Source organism: Equus caballus, chromosome 5 (assembly GCF_041296265.1).
Source record: "Equus caballus isolate H_3958 breed thoroughbred chromosome 5, TB-T2T, whole genome shotgun sequence".
Classification (NCBI taxonomy): domain Eukaryota; kingdom Metazoa; phylum Chordata; class Mammalia; order Perissodactyla; family Equidae; genus Equus; species Equus caballus.
The window spans coordinates 76,623,607-76,648,146 of NC_091688.1; the positions used below are offsets into that span (position 1 = coordinate 76,623,607).

At 48.4% G+C, this 24,540-nt stretch overlaps 1 protein-coding gene across 4 annotated transcripts in view; it reads left to right on the forward strand.

Annotated features, from left to right (window-relative positions):
• The window catches only part of BCAR3 (BCAR3 adaptor protein, NSP family member), a 191,026-nt gene that overhangs the window by 49,441 nt on the left and 117,045 nt on the right, over window positions 1-24,540 (forward strand). For 2 of the 4 annotated variants that reach the window (XM_001491777.5, XM_070268707.1), the window contains exon 1: window positions 14,801-15,078. The exons of the other annotated variants lie outside the window; for them this stretch is intronic. The gene's annotated coding sequence lies outside the window, so the exon portion shown is untranslated. Of the gene's footprint in view, window positions 1-14,800; window positions 15,079-24,540 lie in introns of those variants that run through there. 4 annotated transcript variants of the gene reach the window in all.

Below are 24,540 nucleotides of genomic sequence, written 5' to 3' on the forward strand. Positions count from 1 at the left end.
TGACTAATTCTCTCCCCTCCCCCCAAGATGCCTGCAAAGAGGAAGGGGCCTGTTTGCCTGAGTAGGGGGTCTGCGCCCCTTGTCGGCAATCAAAGCACAGACACATTCCTCTGGGTGATTTCCTGCCCTGAAAATCCAGCTCTGGAACACAGGCCTCCTCTGTTCCCTCACAGCCACCAGCCCCTGGGACCGGGACCTCTGTGAGAAGGATTTATGGTATAGAAAGTAATGTGTCACCCTTCCAACCTGCAAGGGTCTAGTGTGAAAGCAGGTTGCATTGTTGCTTGGACAATATGATGCCCCAAGAAGCAAGAGCGTCCCAGAGATTCTGACAGTTCTCTAGCCGCTGCCCACGGCGACGGGTGTGCGAAGGTGACACCGCGCAGGATGGAGCCCTTATTATCCTCAAAGCACCCGCAGACCTCGGCGGGTCGGCCTCGGCTGCCTGATTTCTGAAGTGAAAAAGCACATAATTGTGGTATTGTTTGACTGCCAAGAATTCTGGGTTAATCTCAGTTTTATTTTGACTGCTACCTAAAATAGCCTGTCCCCGAGGACAGCAGCAAAGGTCAGGAGGCCAAAAACAGAAAGCCGGGCCTGAGATCCATCCATCCTCATCTGGAGCCTCAAACCGGGCTGCAGAGTTTGGGGCGGCTCATGGGCGTGTGGGATCAGGCACTGGGAGCTGCGTCACCCCCCACTCCGCTCCCTTAGAGAGGCCTTTCCCTCAACACTGGACTAGGGCTGCCCCTTCCCCACTGGACCTGGCCTGAGCCTGTGGGAACAGCAGTGATGGCCAGTCCCAGCACACTCTTTGTCCCCAGACACATTCAGGAGAGTCCCTGAGATAGCTTGGAGTACTGCTTCTGTGATCTGGGGAAGAGGGGACAAGTGACAACAATCGGGGACATTACCGAGGGCCTGCTCCGTGCCAGACACTGTTCTAAGTGCTCGTGCCTCTAGCCGCTCCTCCAGTCCTCTCAGTAGGTCCTCATGGTGGGTACTTTTGCTGTCTTCTAACCTGCCCAGAGCCACACAGCTCTGGTGGAGACAGAATGTGAACTCAAGGAATCCTTGCTCCGGGGGTTGCCCCTTCGCTCTTCCACCACACTGCCTCTCAGGAGGTGAGTGGTCGCAGGAGTCAAAGGCTTAGAAAGATCAGCTCCCGTTGGAATCTGAGGGAAAGATGCCTTCAGTTCCTAAGTGGAGGCCACTGGAAGAACGGGCCTGGTGAGCGGTGTTTCTCCTTCCTGGAGCACATGTAGAAAGCTTACCTTAGGTGTTCTCCATCATTCTAGGATCAACAAACATTTACTGAGAGTCCCACTCTGTTCCCAAGGTGTCTAGGCCACTGGCCCTGGATGCTCTTCCTGCATGCAATCAAGGAGGGCTTCCCAGGGGGAGGGGTCATTCACGTTAGATCTAAAAGGGTGCTGGGATTCTTCTGGATAGACAAAGTGGAGACAGACTTTCTAGGCAGAGGGAGCAACATGAGCAAACCACTATTGTATTCCACCAGGCTCAAGACGTTGTTCCTGAGGCTTCTGAGCCACTGGCCCTGGGCTCCAGTCTGCAGGGCTTGGCAGGAACTGACTAACTGTCCCCCTCCCCCCTCACTGCTGGCCCCGACTGTGCTGACTTCAGAGGAGCCCTCCCTACCCTTCCTTCCTGCCCCACCTAGATGCCTATGAAATGTTTCCAGCCTGAGGCATCCCTGAACTTCTAAGGCATCCAAAGATGCCGATGCAGCCACGTCCAGGGACAGCTGTCTGTGCACCACTCCCAGGGGTCAGCGTCGCCTCAGCCAGCGGTGCCCGTGGAGTTCTCTCAGGCTCGTTGCAGGGGCCCAACACCCTGATGCACCCCCCCAGCCCTCCTCCAGCGCCCCCAGCACCCCCTGTACCTCGAGAGCACAGGGAAAGGCACACAGCACTGGGGGCTCCAGCAGGCTTCTTCATTGTTTCCTTTTCCTAAGTGAGAAAAAGGTAAAAGGAAAGCGAAAGGACCAGGCTCCCAGAACCAGGGTGTGTAGTATGGGTGGGGTGTTCCTTTTGCTCCTCAGAATGTCCTCTTCTTTTCTACCTTTTGTTGTTGTTCACTTAACAAAAGTGATCCTGAGTTCCTTTCATTGGAAAAAAATCAAGACGAACAAAACAAAGGCGGGTAGGAGTTTTATGTTCTTTACCTATGGAGGGGCAGGAGTCGGGGGCAGCTCTGTCAGCATCTGCCCTGACTCTGGTTCCTCCCCAGGTGCTGTGGCCCAGGGAGGGGACTGGCTGTGCGAAGCACCACCATCCAAGGAAGGCAGGTGTGGTTGAAAGGGGCGCATTGTGAACAGCAGAAGCCACTCCTCCTGTCCCTGTCACTCAGAAATTCCAAGGGTTTCAAGAGCTCTGTGCCAGGAACTGGAGATGAAGACCAAATATGTATTTCTTATTATATCACAATATCACAGGAGATCTCTTCTAGGAGGACAAGGGCCCATGGATCAAGAGAGAATGTGGCTTTTATATATAAACTACCACAGTGTCTGGCACTTAGTAGGCTTGCAAACACAATAATAGCTGTTATCATTATTGTGTATTCGGGGAATGAATGAGTCATTTGAAGGGTGGGGTGTGTGGCAGAGGGTGGTGATGAATGAGGGGGAAAAGGTAGTTGGCAGGCAGCCTCCAAGTAGCTCCCAATGATCCTGGTATTTTCACCCTTGTGCAGCCTTCTACAGCATTCCACAATTGGTCTCTGTTGACCAATAGAATGCAGTCCTGCTGTATGCTCACATGCTGTGCGCTTCAGCTATGGAGAAGGCCACGTGGTGAAGAATTGAGGCCTCCTGCCAACAGCCAGTAAGGAACTAAAGACTCTTGCCAACAGTCACATGAGTGAGCTTGGAAGCAGACCCTCCAGCCCCAGACAAACCTTCACATGACTGTAGCCCTGGCCAACATCTTGACTACAACCTTATGAGAGACCCTGAGCCAGAACCACCCAGCCAAGCCTCTCCCAAATTCTGACCTTCAGGAACCACAGGAAATAATAAATATTTGTTGTTTTAAGCTGCAATGTTTCAGGGTGGTTTGTTGCACAGCAATAAGTAACTAATGCAGGTGTATAGTAGAAGCTGTTCATTCCCCTTGGCTCCCCAGAGCTTACCTGCAGCTGTGGCCAGTTCCTTAACTGCTATATTGATTAGCTTTTGCTGCATAACAAACCACCCCAAAATTTAGTGGCTTAAAGAAACAACTTATTTAGCTTATGATTACGAGCTCAGCAATTCAGGCAGGGCTCACCTGAGTCGTCCTTCTGGCTGGGCTGGGCTCACTCATGTGTCTCTGGTCAGCTGGCAAGTTGGCTGGGGGCTGCTTGATCTGGGGGTGCTCAACTGGATGGCTCGTCTCTGCTCCAGGTGGCCTCTCATCCTTCACCAGCCCAGCCTGGCCTTATTCACACTGTGGTGGCACAGTTTCAAGAGTATAAGAGCAGATGCTGTAAGGTCTGTTGAGGCCAAGACCTCCTACAACCTTGCAACCTCTGCGTTCTGTTCCCCAAAAGGCCAGTCCAGATTCAAGGAGTAAAGAAATAGATTCCACCTCTTAGGAGAAGGAGCTGCACAGTATTGTGGCCTTTTTTTGATCTATCCAGCCCATCTGCAGCTTCCTAACTCAAGCACCTGCATCTCCCTGCCCGAGTGCACTCTCTGGTCAGGTGAGCGTGTTCAGCCCTTGTAGGAGGCAGACCAGGGCCGAGCAGTTAATGCCCCCAGGTCCACCAATGAGGAAGGGAGCTGGTGGACGAATCCCCAGCTTCCTTGCCCTTGGTCAGATAATTCTAAGGTGTGTCTACACAGTCTCTCAGAGGGACCCTGGGAGCTTAAACCCAAGTTTCCCACAGTGGTCACTAGCTCATAATACACCTTTTATTGTCATTCCTCTCTCACGTCCCCACTGCCTTACCAAACTCTGGGGACCACCTCCCTCAAGCCATCTTGCACTCCTTGCGCTCAAATCCTTATCTAAGGGTCTGCTTCCGGGGAAACCTACACTAAACAGGTGGGCAGGAACTAGATCACCCCGATCTCATAGGCCAAGCTAATGAGTTAGAATTTATTCTGCAGGTGATCAGGCTTCTAAGGGTCTTAAGCAGGAGAAATTTGCGTTTTAGAAGCAAAATTAGTAGGAACTAATACCCAGGTCCATTGACTTCCAGGCCAGTGCTGTTAACTCTACACTGTTTTGGACTTCAGATGTAAGGATATGCAGATCTTTTTTTAAAAAATTCATGTACTTTTGAGTAGGTAATAAATACACATGGGGCAAAATTAGAAAAGCACAAAAGTTCAGATATAATCTTATAATCATTTTCCCACCAAAGGAGCATTTCAATAGCCATTGTTTCCGAGGGCTTTAAACCACAGTAGAGCTTGACTCCTTTGGAGGCTGCTGCTGGCCCGCTTCTTGCTCTTCCCGCTCCTGTGGCCTGTCCTGGGGCTCTTGCAACATCCTGCTGCCTGCACAGCCTCTCTGCTGGAGGTGAAACAGTTGTCCTCCCGCTGGAGAAAGACGCTGACATTCTCGGTTCAAAGGAAACTTGGCGGTGTTGGCGGACGTCAACATCCTTGGCGGATGTCATCTTTGCTCCCTGTCACCACAAATAATTGCAAGTTGGCTGAGCACTACCCAAGTGCATTAAGGTTTGTGGCTTGTTCTGACAGAAATCTAAAAAGTGCATAGTCAAGGCCAAGCCCACAGCTTTTATCTGTTAGCTGGGGAGAGGAAGAGATAATGATTCATAACACACCGGGTCTTTACATTTCTCCTGAAGAGCTGCCATCTGTCCGTAATGTGAGAGAAGTAGTGCTGTCAGGTTAATTGCCCTGGATCAGCCAAACCATCTGCATTTATTTAAATCAAGTCAAGTCCATAAATAGTTTTTGAGTGTCTGCTGTGGACCAGCTCTGAGCTCAGCTCTCTGGGGTATTCAAGTAATTGTGAGCCACCAGCTCAGGCGCTCAAGGAGGCAAACTGGTGAGGGGGCAGGTCTGGGGGCTTTGGAACCAGGGAGGTCTACTGAGAATCCCAGCCCAACCTCCGGCCAGCTGAGAGATCGTGGGCAACCTGGTTGATCTCTCCAGAACCTCTGTTTCCACATCTTTAAAATGTCCTGCCTATTGCACGGGGCAGGTGAAAATCCCAAAGACAGTGCTTTGTTTGCCTCATTTTTCCCTTGAGGAACTGACAACCCAGCCAGGGAAAGAAGATACTCACGTGAAAAGTAAGGAAAACATCTCTAAGAGATCATCAACAGTTCAAAACAAAGAAAAAAAAAAGAAGAGAAAAGAAAAGGAGATTTACACAGGAGTGATGAGTTGCCAAACGTGTTAGTCTGCTGGGGCTACATAACAAAGTCCCTCAGACTCGGGGGTTTAAACAACAGAAAGCTGTTGTCTCATAGTTCTGGATGCTGGAAGTCCAAGATCAAGGCATCAGCAGAACTGATTTCTTCTGAGGTCTCTCTCCTTGGTTTGCCATCTTCTGTCTGTCTTCAGATGGTCTTCCCTCTGTGTCTGTGTCCTAATCTCCTCTTCTTATAAGGACACCAGTCACATTACCTATTTAAAGGCCCTGTCTCCAAATATAGTCACATTATGACTTCAACATCTGAATTTTGGGGGAACGCAGTTCAGCCCATTACACCAAACATAATATTTTCTCTAGAAGTTGATCAGGGAAGAAAAGCAGGGAGGGAAGAACAAGATGGTATTTCTGGTTTGTAATTTTATTCAATCTTAACCAAATATAGAATTGTAATGCCAGGTACATAGTAGGCATGCAATAAATATTTTTTGATTCAGTGCTCAAATAAATGAATACATTTTTGTCACTGACCTTTATGAAAGGCACTCAGAGAAAAGTATATAGAGATGACAAACAGGCGGAATGGGTGGCTTCATTTTTTCTTGAAAAAAGCCTTTTATCAATAACGCATTCTGACCTGCAAAGCATAAGTCAAAAATGGATGTGACAGAAGTTTATAAAACTGTCAAAAGTCATGGATAAGACTATTATAATCTTTAAATCTTCACCAAATGTTGTGTTACTAGAAGTAGATAGAGGATTACTTTTGAACTTGATAAAATTGTAGGACATATGAACAAAAAGAAAGAAAGAAAAAGAAATGAGATCTTATTTATGATCAGTACACTCAGAGAATTTCTAATCCATTAGGACACGAGAGGCTGAAGCCACAGCTAAGGTGAGGAGGAAGTCAAGGAACTTGCGGGGGGCTCATCTCAGCACAAGTTGCTTCTGATTCCTATGGGATTTTGACTTGCGTGTTGGTGACAGACTGCTGGCTGTGTGGATGATGTATCTAGGCAAGTATTACATTTCTGTGGTTTGATATTCCTTCGGAGAATATTTAGTAAGCATCCACTATGTACCAGGCGGTGTTTTAGGAAGCGAGGACACTGTATCGATATGACGTCCTAGCCCTCAAGGACCCGCACTCTAGAGAGAGAAGCACATATATAAAGAGATAAATTGCAGTTTTTGAGGTAAATTCCATAATGAAAGTACAATTAAAGTGCTTTATAACCTCAAAATTCTTGTGACAATAACTAAAGGGACAGTCTGGTAATTAAAGGGACTTAATATTTGATAAATAAATAAATGGATAAAATTGATAAATAAATGGTAGAAAATACCAAGAGCAGGGACTTATTGCTATGTCCTTTGGGTTAATAGCATGAAACCTACCTGCTTATTTTTGAAATTGAAAGAAGTTGCGTCTGTAAGTTATTTGTCTTTCCCATTTGTTTTGCAACCCCCTTCCCCACCTGCATTTGAGAACTTCCTATGAACTCAGAAATTGTGGGTGGATGGGTGGATAGTTAGGTGAACAGACAAGTAAAAGAGTGAATTTTTTGCTTCTAGGACTGGGCAGATTTTTCCAGCAGAAATCTGTTCATCTTTAAAGGCTCATAATAATCAAATTCATCCAGTAACCATTTCTGAGATCTCTTTGTGTAGAAGTCCTGGAAGCTGTCTTGATTCAATACCAAAAAAATGACATTTCAGTTTCTGGAACCATTGCTTGTGAGTTTTTTAATCTGAATTTCCAGAAATTCTATAGAGTGGGAAGCTCTATAGAATTGCAAACTGTAGGCTAAAGGTCATGTTGACGAAATGTTGAGGTCAACAGCGTACACTGAAGAAGGGAGTCTGACTTCAGCACTTTCTCCCTCACTCCCTACCCTGGAATGTGTACATTTCAATCTGCATGTTGCTCGGGAAAGCTGTCCCTCTGGAAAGCCTCAACACAATTCCTAGGGCCCGGCATTCTCGATGACCTTACTAGGAATTTGGTGATTGGAAGGCAGAGGTCCAGGAAAGAATCTTGGACCAGGAATCTGGACATCATTAAATGATTTTTCCTTACAAGAAGCCTAGTCTTAGGTCAATATTCTTGAGAAAACAGTTCTGTGGCTTCTTCAAGTTGCCTCTCTCCCCATCTACCTCTCCCCACCCCACTCCCCATCCTCCTGCCAGTAACAAATTGCACAAAAATGACGCTCTAGAGTTGTATTGTCCAACAGTGGCCACTAGCCACATGTGGCTCTTTAGATTTAAATCAATTAAAATCAAATAAAATTTAAAATGCAATTTCTTGGTCATACCACATATTAAAAGTACTCAAAAGCCACATGTGTCTGGTGGTGACCATAATCGACAGCTCAGAGAACATTGCCATCATTACAGAAGTTCTATTGAACTGCACTGCCCTAGGAAAAAAGGAAAGTGAAGAGCTGAGGAGGAAGGTGGCAATTTTGAAGAAAACACCAATGACATCCTGACCAGTCATACAGGGAGGAGAAGGAACATTCTGGCAGGAAGTTGCCACAGGATGCACAACTAGACAACAAGAGGAGAGGGGGTATAAAGCGCGGGACAGGGTACAGGCTTTGGGATGAAACCTGGGGTTCATCCTGGTTCCGCCACCCACCAACAGGGCAGCCGTGAGCAAGTTATGTGAACTCCCTGAGCCTCAGTCTTTTCATCAGGGAAATGGCAGTAGTAAGAGTTCTTATGCCATAGGGTTGATGTAAGAATCCATGAGACAATCGATGTAAAGTGCTTACCATGCTGCCTGACATACGCGAGAAGGTCAGAAATTGTAGGACGGGTTGCGGGGTGTGAGGAGGGAGAGGAGGAGAGGAGGTGTAAAGAAGGAAAGGGGAGAACATGGAGAAAAGGTAGTTGACATGGGAGGAAGAAATGTTGAGAGGACTGAAAAATGGACCTGAGCAGTAAGCACTTTTACGGGGGCTGGAGGGCAAACAGGCAGTGGGACAGAAAAACAGACGGTAGCTAGACCTCCAGACACCGATGGGGCATAAGAGGAAGATCCTCTGGCCTCAGGATTAAGGAAGCTCAGCCAGGCGGTGGCAAAAATCACCTGTGATCGTCAGTCTTTGTGCCCATCTGTGGCAGCAGGAATTGCACTGCTAATTGGGGTTTAGCTGTACTCACGTTTATGCTGATGATTGTGTTCCAGAGGCCCAGAGAGGTGTGGAACAGGCTTTCCTGGGGCAGGCTGGGTGAGCCAGGGCTGGGGCCGGAGGGGCCCGATGTCAAGATGATGTGAGGCATCAGGGTATAGGGAAGGGGATGACGTTTATTCCGTGCCTGCCACCATGCTCGGTACTCACATGTCCAATTGCACTTAAACCCTACAACAGTTCTGAGGTAGGCACCTCCGTTTTGTGGAAGAAGAAACTGGGGCTCAGCTGGGTGAAGGAACTTGCTCGAGGTCACACAGCTGGTAAACAACAGATTCAGGATCCAAGCCATGGTCTGTCGGATTGCAAAGCCTAAGCTCTGAGGAGGGCAAAGCAATAGAGATGTGCAGGGAGAGTCTGAAAAGAGTTGGCATTACGTTTATGCATCACCACCGGAGTCCAATGCCGTGTCAATGTTGTGGGGTCACAAACGTGAATAAGACAGATTCCCTGTGTTCAAGGTGCTTGCATAGCAGTGAGGGAGACAAGCCAAGAGCAAAATAAGGGCGACTCAAGGTAAAGTGTTCAAACTCATTCATTCAAGCAATACTCTTTTTATTGAGTACCTACTATGTGCCAGGCACTGTGCTAGGCTCTGGGGATACTGTGATGTGCTACGGTAAATTGTTTACAAAAATGGCTGCATTTTCCCTATTCCATTATCCACACCTCTTTGCAGTGTGACTTTGCAACTCCTTTCGTTGAAATGTTGTGTCTGTTTTCCACCTTTTGAATCTAGGCTGGCCTTGCGACTTGTCTTGGCCAATGGAAATTGGTGGAAGTGATGTTGTACCTTTTCCAAATCTTTCAAGAGGCCTTGCACCCTTCCATTCCTACTCTTGAAACTCTACAGCTGCAGTGTGCACATGCCCCACCTGGCCTGCTGAATAATGAGAGACACATGGCCTACTCACTTTCATTGTCCCAGCCAGCAGCCAACCACCTGTCAGATGGATGAGTAAGGCCGTTTTAGACCCATGAGCCCCAGCTAACACAGTACCTGATGCCAGACACATGAGCGAGCCTAGACAGATCAGCTGAGCCTAGTCTGGGTCAGCAGAACTCCAGCAGACCCACGGACACATGAGACATAGTAAGTGAATATGTTTTTAAGTCACTAAGTTTTCAGTTGGTTTGTTTTACAGCAAAAGCTAATTGATATATGAGCAAAACAGACACTTGTTGTCAAGAAGCTTATAATCCAATGAAGGAGAGAAACTTTAATCACAAAATCCTACAAATATGTATTAAGGGAAAAGAAGTGGTAATTAAGCCAGCCTCCCATTATGGTCCCCAGTGACCTCCACCTCCTGGTATTCACACCATGGGTAGTCTCCTCCCACGTGACCAGGGTTGGTCTGCTTGGCCAATCGCATGTGGCAGAAGGGATGATGTGTCACTTCTGAGATTAGGTTACAAAAGATTGCAAATTCTTTTTTGGGCTCTTCTCTCTCTTTCTGACCATTCAATCTGGGAGAAGCCAGCTTCCGTGTCCTAAGGACACTCAGGCAGCCCACCGAGAGGCCACGTAGCAAGGAACTCAGGTTCTCACCAACAGCCGGAGAAGCATTGGGGTCTATCAACACCCAGGTGAGTGAGCTGGGCAGGGGATCCTCTGGCTTCGGATGACTGAAGCCCAGGCCAGCAGCTTGAATGTAACCTCCTGAGAGACTCTGACCCAGAACCATCCGGCTAAGCTGCTCCCAGATTCCTGACCCAAAGAAACTGTGCAATGACACAGTTTTATGTTTTAAGCTAGTATGTTTTGGGGTAATTTGTTACACAACGACAGATAACTTACAAAAGGAGTTAACTAGACAAAGCAGGGGGAGGAGGTGGAGTGTTCCAAACAGAGGGAATAGCACGACCAAATGTCCTAAGGTGGGAGGGAACAGAGCACATCTGAGAAACTGAAGGAACACCAATGTGGCAGTTGAGATAGCAAGGGTGGTACCAGATGAGGCTGAAAGGTCGGTGGAGACAGAGCCATCAGGTGTGGCCTTGTGGGTCTTACTAAGAAGTTTGCCATTAGGAGCAACAAGAAAACAGATTGTTAGGGGACCAGCACTGGGGCCTCCAGAAGCCCAGGTTCTTAGACTTGAGAGAAGACGAGGGAAGCAACACAATTCCGAGGAGTATTGTCCTCCTTTGGCCTTAATCATGAATTGTAACTGCAAGAATTTGGAAAAACCCTTTGAAACCGAGTGAACTTCCTCAGTGGGGGCTGTTCCTCGTCTCCCTGTGATGCCTGTCTAGGTCCCCTGCGGGCAGTGATGTGGTGGGGATGATGGGTGGGCAGCAGAGGAGGGAGAGAGTAAAGAGAGAGTGTGGGAAAGTGGCATGGAGCAGGAGGAGGCAGCAAGGGAGAAAGGGAGGTGGCTGAAGAGAGAGAAGTGCAGTGTCAGGGGAGGTGAGGGAGGGGCAAGGATGGAGAAGGAAAGAGGGACTAGATGTCACAGAGGAGTCAAGGGAGGTTGCAAAACGGTCACTGAAAGAGAGTTGGAGACATAAAGACGGAGTAGGAGGCTATTAGAGACACTGGTGGCCTGGAAAATTCAGTCCTGAAACTGCGTGTTTGGGGCGCAAGGAATGGAACGGTCACTTCAAAGGACAGTAAACTGACTGAGAGTAGGAGATGAGCGGGGGATTGGGCGAACAGCTAACACGGAGCTGGAAAGCAGTCATGGCTCCGGGATTTGAACTCACAGCCATCACTCTGGGTTGCAGTGACTTGTGAAAGGGCTGCCAGCTTCGGGGAGTTCTTCTCAACTGAAACAGCCATCCTTTAGGGAAGAGTGGTGAGATTCGCAGCTTGAATGGTGGAGATGTGCTCGCCTGGGGGACAGAGCTCAGCAGGCTCTCTAGCCTCTGAGTCTCTCATTAGCCCTGCTGGAATAATGATGGCTCCAAGTTAGAGACTTTGGGGTTTCAGTTCTCCCTGCTCAAAAGTACTCTTCCAGGGGTAAAGGGAGAGGTGGCAAACACCTGGCCCAGCACAGGGAAGGCTTCTCCAGTCCCAGCTATGCCAGGCACAGCATAGCTGTGCTTGCCTGGCTTCCCAGACTGGCCCCTCCAGTAGGTGCAAAGACAGAAACATGGGCATGGGTGCGGGGGAGGAGGCCACATCTTAGCCTCCTCTCTTGGTTCTCATCATCCCTATTCAACCTTTCACCTCCCATCCCACCAGGAATGGATTTATACTGTTTTAAAAATACTGGGGCATTTGAACTCTTCTTTCATTCTCTTGTGGATTTGGTCAAGCTGGCCTAACCTTTTTTGTCTAGTGAAAAAGAGTCTAAAGATATGAGTGTGTCCCCCAAAAAGCTTTGCAAGAGGAAAGCAAAGAAAACACAGCATTGAACAGATCTATTCATTTTGTGACTTGATTACAGAAAGATAATATTTTTTTTCTTGTTTTAAAAAATACATATTTGAGAAAGGGATGTGGAAAGAATTACATGACGTACCATCGAGGAAATAGATTCCAGCAAGATAATGTTATAGGAACACAACTCCAATCCTTACAGAGGAGGGTTGTGTCGTGTTGGTCAGATAAAGAATTTTTCCCACCAATCTAAAATCCATAAATGATAAATAGAATTTTTAAAAAATACAATAGCTTTTCCATCTAAACTGCCTTCTACTTTCTCTTTCCATCTCTAGTCCAGAGAGTGTCCCCTCCTGCTTCTCGCTGTTTTAAGGGAGAATTAAGAGCAGGGCGGCCTGTCAATAAGTCACCACTGTCAACCCTAATCTAATGCCAATAGCTGAAGACATCCTTATACAGGGTCTCCTATGCTGAAGGAGAGGGCCCCGTGTTCTGGGAGCCACAGCAAACACCTGCACAGACCACAGCCCAGCCCCGCTCCACTGAAGCACAAGAGACCCATTTTAAGACAAAGTGTGTGTCAGAATGTCAGTGCTTGCTCAAAACCACTTCCCAGGTAGGCAGATTCTTTGGTGTCTCTTTCTCTTGAGTGTGCTTTGAATAGACCGCAGACTGGGAGGGTCGGAAAGAAGGGAGAAGAAAGGCAGCCGTAAATCAGTGTAGCCTCTCCAACTCTTGGGATCAGAAAGCAGGTCCTACAGAAAGGACGAGGGGCACATCCCCACCGCCAGGAAGGCCTGGTGTTGTCACACATGCCCTAACAGTTAGGAGGGCTCTGCTCAGGAAGCCTGTGGACACACCCCTGTTCTTTCTTCTTCGTGGCTTTGAACCAGATGCTCTTGGAAGGGAAAAAGCTCTGACTTCATCTGGGCTCCTGGGCCCTCCCTTCTCTAAACACAGTGAGGACTTTTTTCAGGTCATTGTGGCACTTCTAGTGATTCTTTTCATTGCTTCTTCAAACGCGCAATCAATTCTCCTCCTGATACAAAATTTGTGACTCCTGTTTTTACAAGTCTGAAGCTTAGAAGCTGATCCCCCACAAGCATCAACAGAAAGCATCTGGGTGTTCTAATCTCTGCCAGCTCTTTGCTGAGAAACGTAACAGCCTGCCAACCTCCTCCTGCCTGTGTGCTGGGCACAACCCAGGGAGGGGCCGAGGCAGCCCGGGACCTCTGGTTCTTTGGAAAGAGAGAAGCAATTCCACCAGTTCAGGTGTTTGGGGGATTATTGAAATGATCTTTTCCACGTGGATATCAACACGGTCTGTGAATAGGGCAAGTAACATGAGGGACTTTATGGTGGTGAGATTTGAAAAGCTTGAAGGGGGAACTGAAACCAGTTTCTGTCAGTCAAAAGTTTCATTCAGCCAGCACAATTTCAGAATTTGCAATAGTATTTTGTTTTTCTTTCAAAGCTCTTTACATCTTCTGAGAGTAACAGAATGTTGGGGAGAGAATTTCTAAGCTAAAAATATGGATGTAGCCTGTCTGGGGTTTTAATTGTTTTGTAAAACCCTAGAGCAGAGTGAGAAGTGACTTGGTGACAGAGTAGAGAAGACTGCTCATTCCTGCAGCTCGTGGTTCAGGGGTAGTTCTCGACTTACTCTTTTCTCCACTCAAGTTCTACACAAGTGAGCAGTAAAAGGAGATGCTTATCTCCTTCCTTTATTTTAGCAGCCACTGCAGTTCTGTTTCCTTCTTGAAACCTCTGACTCAATGGCTGGTGGAATACTCCCCCCACCCCACTCCATCCTGTCTATGCATGCAACTTTTGAGACACTCCCTACGCTCGCTACCTTGCAAAGCACGCTCAATTCATTGCTTGTACACACTGCTCTTTGCTTCTTGGTTTATTTTACGTATTTGGGTCACCTGTTGCTTAGGTAAGATTTAAATCTGGCTGTGTTGGTATGGTCAGCTTTTTATTATTCCCGGAAGGAAGATAGTGTGTCGTATCCATGTGATCATGTAATATTATTATTATTTTCTTTTTGATGATAGTATCTGGCTAATCATTAAAGCAAATGGTGGTGGTCACCTCGGAGCCTCAGCTCTGAATGGTCTAGGCTTGGGGGCTGTCAGACCATTGTTATTATTATCATCATCATCATTTTAAAGCATGATCATTTAATCTGGATTACGCACATCTACTATATTTGAATAATTGTTAGTGTTTTCATTATTGAACAATTTTTATGGTTTTCTTGTTTTTTAATTACTAAAGTAACACAGAACACAGGAATTTTAGAAGATAGAAAAACATCCTTTTGGAGTATATACTTTTAGTATATTTTTCAGTGTATACAGATGTATTCTCTATTTTTCCACAATAATGGTACATTGTAGTTTGAGTCTGTTGTTTCACTTAGTGATGGACCATGAATCCTTTCCATATTACTGTTCTTCTATGATAGAGATTTTAATGGGTGTGTAGTATTCCTTTATGTAGATTTTATATAACCAGTCCCCATTATTGGACATTTACCTATCAAACGCTTATATAAGCACTTACAATGTGCCAACCATAGCTCTAAGCTCTGTATAGACATTAACTCATTTACCTTCATGAGAACCCTATGAAGTAAGCACTACTATCACCCCCATTTTGCAGATGAGGAACCTGAGGCAGGGAGAGCTTACACAACTTGTCCAAGGTCACACCGTTTTGTAAGTGGTGTGGCCAGATTCAAACTCAGATAATTTGGTTCCAAGTCTGTGCTCCTAATCATGACACTGCTGGCCTCCCTCTGCCTCTGCTGAAAAGTAAAGACATTCCTTTACCTGGAGGAAGTCTTCGTCTACATAAGTCTGCTCTGGTCAAAAAGGGAACTGCTGTCCTGTGAGTCACTGTTATTTAGAGTGAAATCGTCAGCTGTTGAGACAACAGGCTGAGAAGCGTTTGGGCGGGATGGGCAATGTTAGCTCCGCAGCCTGGGGAAGGCAATCCCAGGAGAAGCTGCAGACCCGGATCCAGCCAGCCTGAGGCCAGGGGTCCTTACCCTCCAGAACCACGGAAAGCGGCCCCAGCCTTGTCTGAGCTACCATAACTTCCTCACCCCAAACTGAGACGGCCTCTTTCCTCTGCAGCCGGCCATAGGACCGAAGCCAGCCTCAGGAGGAAGGGGACCGGCAAGGTAGGAAGCAGTTGGGCAGGCTGCTGCCCAGGCCCAGAGCGAGGGGCAATGCTGAGCCCGTGGAAACTGGGGCCGGGGCTGGGGGTGGTGCTGATGCAGCCTGCCAAGTGACTTGTTGGGCAGTGCCTGGAGCTCAGGAGAATCCTCTGACTCACCTAGGGAGGCTCCAGGGTGGCTGTTTCCTGGGTAATTCTGCATCCTTATCCATCACAGCCTTGAGACAAGGTCTGGATTTAGCCACCTCCTTCCCTATCCTCTCGCTTCCAGGAAAGATAATAGGATGTCACAGCTAACGATGATAACTGTTCTGTTTTACTTACTTAATTCTAACTTATTTAATTCTCACAACAGCACTAGGAGGTAGAACAATACTTAACAATAATTATCTTCATTTTAGTGATGAAGAAAGGGAGCCACAGAGAGGTCAGATAATCTGACATAGGGGAAAGGACGTCAGGTGTGGGGAACACTGCAGGGTTGTGACCTTGAGTTGAACCTGTGCCCCAAAACTGGACACCACACTCTGGGCCTCAGAAGGTAGCTGTGGCTGGAAGGAGAACACTGATTGAGTCATCTTGCTCCCCTTAATCTCATCCCCTCTGGGAAGAAGTCTGAAGAAACAAAAGGAATTTGATGAGGGAGAGCATTAAGGGCTAGAGGTAGTTAGAAGTTGCATTTTATATGGCACCTTAGGCAATTGTTTGCAGGAGCTTGGAGAAGATTTATGTGAAATAACCTTCATGCCTCTTTCCCTGGAGGGTGGGGGTGGGGGCTGGCAGTGGGTCTGTCAGTTTGCCTTCATTCCTTTTACAAGAGAACCTGGAACACACAGACACCACATCCAAAGTCAGTGTCAGGCTAAATCAGTCTGGGAGCCATGATTGTCACCACTGTCCTAAAACCTGCCCCTCTAAATGCTCAAGATCATCTGTATCATCCAGGAAGTTCTCTTCCACATGTAAACCCCACACCCTGGGGTCCCACTGGAGTCAAGATTCTGCCCCTTATCTAGCTGTGGAAACAACCTTGAGTGGAACCAGAATCAACTTCCCAGTTTAGGAAGATCGTTGGTTTAATATAATAACAATCCAAAGCATATAGAAAAGATGCTTTAAATGGAATGCAGTAAGATGGGCAACAACTGGCTTTCCTATTGCTAAATGATTGTTGGGGGTATGTCTATTGAGTTTTGGAGAGTTTTTAGAAAAGAAAAGATGCATTGTTTTATCTGCCAAAATCCTGGAAGATAAACCATGAAAAATAAAAGTGCAATGTCTGATAGGCTTTACAAAATACGAACAAAGTGTTGCTGCTCTCCTAGTCGGAACCACAGGAATGTCCTTGCCTGGATTAGTGAGGTGGCCCCTGACTTGACCGTCTATGCTCTGTCCTCCCACTATGAGCAGATCGATCACTTAAAAGTGCAATAGATCAGATCACTCCCCTGCCTAAAAACTTGCAGTGGCTTCCTATCACACCCAGGTAGGCTCCCAGCTCCTCGCAGGGCGTCCGTGAGTCAGCCCCTGTCTCCTTGGAGAGGCAGTGCAGCACAGCAGCTTTGTGCGCGAGGGCCACACTGCCCAGTTGAAATCCTACCTCTGTCCCCTCGCTAGCTATGTGACTTTGGCTAAGGTGTCTACTTCTCTGCGTCTAAGTGTTCTCCTCTGTAAAAGGAGAATAATAGAACCGACCTCATAGACGCCTGGTACATAGAAAGCACTCCACCACCAGCAGCTGTTTTTATTATTACTTTTGAGCTCATCGTTCTCCACTCTCCACATCCTCCAGCTCATTATGCTCCAGTCACACCAACCTTCTCTCTGGTCCTCAAATTTGCCAAACTCATGCCTACATTTGGACCTTTGCTCTAGAGTGGCTGGAACTCTGTCCACTCCTTTCATCCCCACCCAATCCGTGTGCTGTGAGTTTCTTCTCATTTTGGGCTTTCCACTCAAGGCACCTCCTCAGAGAGGCCTTCCCTAACCACCCAATCTAAATCAGCCCCAAGTCACTCTCATTGCTGTCCTAGAAATTTCTGCGATGGTGGAAATGTTCTATGTCTATACCACTAGCCACATGTGCCTGTTCAGCACTTGAAATGTAGCTAGTGTGAAGTGAAGAACTGAATGTTTAATTTTAATTAATTTAGACAAATTTAAATAACCACATGTGGCTAATGACTACCATACTGGACAGCACAGTTCTAGCTGCTTACCTGACTTTATAATCTTCAAAGCACTTATTGCCCCCTGAACTCATTGATTCATTGTCTGCTGTCTATGGTCTGTCTCCCCAACCACGGGGTGAGCTCAGGGGAAGTGGGGGTCTTATCTGCCTCATTCACCACTATGTCCCTCATGCCTAGGAAAGTGTCTGGATCTTTGTAGAGGCTCATGAAGATTTGTTGAATGAATGGGCATAAAAAAGTACTTTGTAAACTACAATGCATTATATATAAATGTCATATATATTATCATTGTATATATACAGTCATGCGTCTCTTAATGACAGGGATATGTTATGAGGAATGGGTCATTAGGCCATTTTGCTATTGTGTAGACATCATAGAGTGTACTTACAAAAAACCTAGATGGTATAGCCTACTACAAACCTAGGCTATATGGTACTAATCTTATGGGACCACCGCCATATACATGATCCATTGTTGACCAAAAGGTCTCTATGCAGTACCCGACTACATATAATTGAAAAGCCTGTAGAGATGTTTCACTTTTTAAAACCCCCTAGCACACACACACATACATACACACAAAGCTGATCGTTAAAAGTAAATAATTTTAAAAAAGAATTTTCCTATTTTGTGAACATATTCTTCATTTCTCCAAATAAGATCTCTCCCCCCACAGATGTATCTATAATCTACCTCCCCTCTGGCAACTAAAGGCGGGCTTGACCTGACCTGACCACAGGTCCATTTCCTTGTGACTTCTGAGCAGCCATCTTTGCACTATGGCACGATGTGAGCTCTTCTGCCTGGCGCCATCCTCCACGGCCAGCCCTGGACCATAGAGAGCACGGTCCCTTCGCTGGTCTCCAGCCCTGTTCATCTGCTTCCCAGAGACCACAGCTCGGAGCTTGACTGAGATCAGGTCTGAAGCCTCTGAAGTGCGTGGGTAGCCCCACTCTAACTGTAATGAACACACCAAGAGTCCCCAGGGGATTGAGTACTCTTGAAAATATAAACAAGGAGGGAGAGCGGAGGGGAAGCAAGCCCTCTCCTTCCTGTGGGAGTAGCTGAAGCAGAAGGACACTGAAATCTGATGCCAGAGGCTCCTGGGAGGGCTGGGACCCGGTGGGTTCCCTGCCACTGGCCAGTTTGCATTTCCAAAGACGGCCCAGGCTGTTATCTGACCTCCAGTCTTAGTGAAGTATTTTGGCTTCACGTCTGCCTCTGAAGGAGCTCTGAGATTGGAGCAGGGGAGTCAAATCAGGCCCATTGTTGTCTCCAGCATGCAGGATCTGGGCCTGAGCCCAGGGACTCCGTGGATTTACTGCAGGAACCCATGGCCATGTAGCCACTTCTATTGCTCAAAGCCAGGGATCTGGTCTGGGAACCAAGTCAGCTGCTATGCAAAGCTGGCTATGGGCCTCCTCTGACCCTGGACCTGAGCTGATAAGTTAGGGGCACAGAGAGGAAACTGTGGGGCTGCAGTTGTTTTTAAGACTTCTTTCTAGCCCGTGTACTTGGATTTCTTGTCAACATTCTCCCTCCCTACATGAATACCCGCCCCACAATGCACACACCCCTACACGTAGACACACATTTTCTTCCCATAACATCAAACAGGCTTCCTGGACCGTGTAAAGAAGTATTGGCAGGGGTGCGGTTCCAGGAAGGCATCTGTTGCAGTCGTGTGGATACCTACGGGGGTGGGATGTGTCAAGCGGATATGTGTTTGTACCATGAGAACACCTCTCCTGAAGTTCAAGTGGGATGGGTCCACACCTTTAGGCAGGTTAGGTTTCCTTGGTGGATGAAACAGTGTGTCCACTCCTCACCTCACCCCCAACCACAGCTTCCTGCCTGGCCTCATTCTCCAGGCACATTCACCAGGCCCTTCTCTGGGCCAGGTCCTGCCCTGCTCCGGAGGGTGACTCAAGTGCTCTGGGAGGAGAGGGCAGTGGTTGGGCAGGTATAGATTGGATGACTAGTGGCTCAGGGACACAGGAAGTGGCTCTTCTGCCTCAGGTACCCACTGCCTGACCGGTGAGTCACCAGGAGAATGTTGGGCCCCTGGGCAATCCGCCGTATCCTGCAGGGCCTGTAGACAGCAAAAATAGAGGCAAGTTTGTCTTCGGAAAGAGGCCCTGGGGGCAGGGCCAGAAAGTGGGCTGAGGGGAACAAAAAAGGCCACCATGTCAAATAGGCGCCCTGTGGTCCTGCCCAACCGGCACCCCACCCCGTGCTGCTCAGTCCGCACCACATCTTTGCATCCCAATGGCTTTATATTATTTTGTTTTTTATAAATATTTGTTAATTTTGTTCTATCTTTCCCATGCCAGGAATCTGTGGGGCTTTTCTCATTGCCCAGCAAGCTGACAGGTGTGGGGAGATGGTTGTCTTCTGGGATGGGCCCTCGAGCTTCTATTCCAGCAGAGGGAATTGTGGCCATGAGGCAGCCTGTCCCTCAGCACTGGCCCTCCTTTCCCCAAGGCACAATTTTGGTCAGGTGAGGGGCCTCAGGCCTGCTTAGGGCAGCTCAATAAAGGGGACCAGTGACAGTGGAGAACACACAGCTCATTTCGAGGAAAGTGAAGGATCTCCTGATGACAATTGTGTTTATGGTTATTCAGCACCTGCATGTGCCAGGTCCTGTGCTCAATGCTTCCCTGACGTTCTTGTGTCTGAGTCTCAAGGGCCAGTCCAAGAGGTGAGCAGTCTGATTGTCCCTGTTTGACAGTGGGGAAACTGAGAACCAGAGAGAGGCAAAGCAAGTTGCCTGAGGTCACACAGCCTCAAGCAGCAGAGTTGGCACTCAAGCCCAGGTCTGGCTGACTCCAAAGGCTGTGCTTTTACCCACCACCCTGCCTGGCTCCCACTAGACTGTCCGCTGAGGACTCCCCACGTCCCTGCCCCACACCGGGGGCTGAGGGGCGCAGCCAACGTCTGGGCAGCCCCCACCTCCAAATCTGTTTCCCTTCCCGAAAGTCCTGAGAGTCAAAATCCCCTCCACTGATGTAATGTTCCTTCCTGTGGAATCTGCTGAAAGATTGCTCCTGACTGTGTCCATTTGTTCTCACAGGAGAATCCTGTAGGGGAAAGATTATCAAAATACTTGTGGCCTTGCAGGGAGCACTCAGAGTCTTTCCCGTGCACTGCGGGGTGTGTGAGATGCTGCCGTCCCTCCTGGCTGCTGTTTGTGTCCGTCTGCCGAGGAGAGGAGAGGCGAAGACTCTTATGGAAGCTATTTAGCCTTCCGTGAGCCCAGCAGGGGCGTTCCAGGACGATACAGGTGTCCGACAGATAAATCGATATTTAAGAATCGTCTAGCTCCAAACGTTAGGTGGGATCTGAAATCTGAGCTGAGTGAAGTGCAGTTAACACGCTCCTGGAGTCCTGGGTGCGCTGAGCCCCTGGGGTGGTGGTATGAGCCCCAGGTCCCTGTCAGAAGACCCGACATCTTGCCTGGCTCTGCCCTGGGTCAGCTGGGCAGGTCCCCCTGTCCCGGGCTTGATTCCTCAGCCCTCAAATGGGGTGGGGCAGCCAGGAGAGCCGATCCTGCAAGGCTGGGCAACATCCAGGAGCGCGGCTGTGTGCGTCTGACTCCAGGTCCCCTTCCTAAGAGCTGGGAGACTCTGGGCAATTTCTGTCACCTTTCTGGGTCTCAGTTCCTCATTTTACTTTGTGTGCGTGTGTGTGAGGATTAAATAGGTTTCTATGAACAGCGTCTGGCTATTACATAACATGAACTCAGTAAACACAGCTATTATTGTTTGCAGCCCCTTCCTGCTCTCCCATTTTATTAACTAAACTGTAGATCTTGTAATTATTCCTTGAGAGATGAGGCTTTGATTGAGCAGTGGTTTGAGAAGCCGGCTGGAGGAAAAGGAAGGCTCTTCCTTGCTGGCTCATGTGTAATCGGCTCATGAGTTCTTCTGCCCATCCCTCCTGGCCCTCACAAGGTGCAGCTTTAACACAATGATTTCACCTGTATAAAAATGCTTGGTGGGGAGTGGAGGAGGCAAGGGGTGTAATTTTCCCCTGAGAGTGTCCTGGGAGTATGAACAGGAAGGGAGAAGATTGTGGGGAGACTGGCTTCAGTTGCTGAAGCAACCTTCCTCCAGCTTTTTCTGTTCTTTTTCACGATTTTGAGTTTTTCTCCCGCCATGGGAGATACTTTGCCCGCGATGCGCTGTGGGTTAAAAAAAACCGCATGTGTCAGAGCCAGACAGGCTGGGAAATTCAAACCAGATCCCTACAGCTTGCTGGCTAGCCAGGGTTCTTTCTTCTCGCTGAGGTTCAGTTTCTTCATCTGTAAAATGGAGATAGTGATGCTTATTTTACAGGTTTGTCGGAGAATTAAATATGATCATGTACATACAGCACAGACAAGGGGCTCAGAAAAGCTAGCTCCCCCTACCATGGCTTCCCCTTGACATCTGTGGCTAATAGGGTCCTCCACTTGCTGGTCCACCTTCTGTCCCAAGCCGAAAAGGCAGGAGGCAGTCCCTGGGGTCCCTTAGGTTGTGTGCTGTTGGCCTGCAGAACAAGGCTGTCGTCTTCCTAGGCATTCCCCTGGTGGGCGAGAACCTGCTGGCTGTCACCAGGAGTGGATGCTGTTGGGGTGAAGCTAGAAATAGGAAAGGAACAAGGGAGGAAATGCAACAGCCCCCTCTCTCTGGGCGTTCAGCCCAGGCTGGGGGCCTGGCTCTCCAGCCAAGGTCTCTGCTAACAGCTGAGACTAGCGGTGGTCACAGGGTGGGCTTGGGGACACTGCCTCTCTTTACCGGGTGGCCTCCACTCCATTCAGGAATGGGTCATTAGGGTTCATGTGGCTTTCCTCGGCCCACAGAGGCCGTGGATGGCTGGAGTGGGCTAGGAGGGAGTGGGATGGAGGTGAGGGGGGTGACAGGGAGGAGCAGGGCACAATCATGGGCCTGGGCAGCATCTCAATAGGTTGAAATTCTGAGCCCAGCCAGTAGGGTCTCTGGGGCTCCCAAAGCCCTTGTCATCTTCTACCAGATCCTAGGTTTCTCTTGCATTCACTAAGCTTTCTTAATGCTTCTGACATGTCTTCTCTATCAAGGTTACAACAATCCCAAATGGTGCCTTTATGCAAATTAGAAACAGGCACCTCCTTTTCCCAGCAAATGCAGTTCAGCACCAAGACACACAGCTTGGCAAATAGATGCACAGGCTAGATTTCAGCCCCCATTTGCTCCTTCAACTGAGCAATCTTGTGCAGTGAAAAACCTGCACAACTGTACATAGCAGCCCTGTTTTCCATTCTCTGCTTGAACTGTGGGGATCGGCCATGCTGCTTCTGCTGCCTCCTCTGAACTTGCTGCTCCCACCTCCACTGCAGCCCTTCCCATAACATAGCCAGCTTTTGATAGGTTACAAAAGACAGCCTGGCACTGTCAGCTTTTCCGGACCCCTCTTTGAAGGAGTTTGTGACCCACTCACACTAGGATTGAGTCAGAGGACTTTGGAAGGGCTCCACCGAGTTCGATTCAGCAGTGTTCTTTCTGACGTTATGTAGTCCTCCAGGCCCAGCGAAGATCTACCCCATCTCCTGTAGTAGTGGGAATCCCTGACTATCCAAGGAGCTCCTCCAGAAGCTGAGGGCAGCGTCCCCTCCACTGTGTTCAAGAGAGTATGCCCTGGAGTGCCGGGGGTTCTAGCATCAGTGTTAGCCTCTTCACCTTTCCTCCCTGAAGGGCTGGCAGGCTGGCTTGTAAACAGCCCTCCTGAAGGCCTGCCCTGATGTCTCAGGATTCCTGAGGGGAGCAGCTATGTGGAGAAGCGTGCCCCCTCCCACCCGGACATCCACAAGTACAGTATTCCCTCACCGGTGACCTGGCCCTTAGGGTTCAGGGTGGTCGGAAAACATGGCATTTTGTGATTCCATCTCTCCCCCTCTTTAAACCCACAGTCTCTGCCAGAATATCTGGACCACCTGTTAGACGTGAATGGTTTGAAGCCAAGTTTCTGGTAGCTTTGCCAATAGCCAGGAGAGGCCACTCCCTTTGAGGAGCAAAGATAGAGGTGGGCTGATCCCTGGGTGGTCCTCACGCTTCACTCGGAGAGGCAGAGGGAGGGAAGAGTTGGCTCCAGACATTCATAGGTGCAAGGAAGAGCCAGCTCTCCATCACTGTGGTAACCCTAGGGGTGGATGGGGCTGTAAACCTGTAAAACAATCCTCAAACTTTCTCTCTTTCCACAGTTAGTAGCTGGATTTGCCCATGTAATCTGGTGAGTGGAGGGTGTTGTAGGAACACTTTCAAGGGGCACTAACCCAGCTGTATAGAACCAAGAAAGAAGGTGTGGGGGGCACGATGCCTAGGCTGGGGGCAGGGGTGGTGGTAGGAGTTGGTTAGATAAAGAAAGGAGGAAAGTGTGAGCAATGATGGAGGCACGGAATAAAGTGATGGGTTTAGACTTTACCTTGCGGGTGGCAAGAAGCTCTTTAGGGGCTTTAGATGGTGGAGAAATGTGATCAGGCTTGCATCTTAGAAACATCACTCAGCTGACTGAGTGGAAGACAGAGTGGAGAAGGGCAGGATGGGAGAGAGGGAGGCCAGCTGGGAGGCTATGGAGAGTCCAGATGAGAGCGGATGATGCCCTCAATTGGAGTGGTATTGGGGGAAGGAGAGAAGGGTGTGAATTTGAGGACTGTTTAGGCATAAAGTCTGCAGGACTTATGGTTGGCTGTGTGTGTACTTGTGAGGGGGCAGTGATGGAGAGAAACTGGGACCCAGGATGGCTCCCAGGGTTGCAGCTTGGGCAACCAGTTGGATGGAGGTGCCATCCTGACATACGGAAATACAAAAGAAGGAGGACCAGGCTTTGGGGCGAGTTAGGTTTGGGATATACTAATTTTGAACTGTCCGTGCCCTAATCCACACTTAGCAGACCAAGTGGATGTAAAGCTGAAGCTCAAGAAGCAGGTTACCTTAAAACTATGGAAGTGTGTGTGATGACCAGGGAGAGTGGGCCGAGTTCAGGTTCTGGGTATCGCCACTTTCAAGGTGGTTGGAGAAAGAAGACCCACCAGGAAGACAGACTGGAAACTGTTGGAGAGATAGGAGGAGAGTCAGGGGAAAATAACGTCTCAGAGGTCAAGGGAGTAGAAAGATTCATGAAGGAAGAAGTGGTCACAAATCTCAAATGTAACAGAAAGGTCCATAACACAATATCTGAATGGTGTCCACCTGATCAGGCACTGTACAAGTCATTATCAACCTCAGGGAGGTGGAGGGGCTGGGGCAGAAGCAACT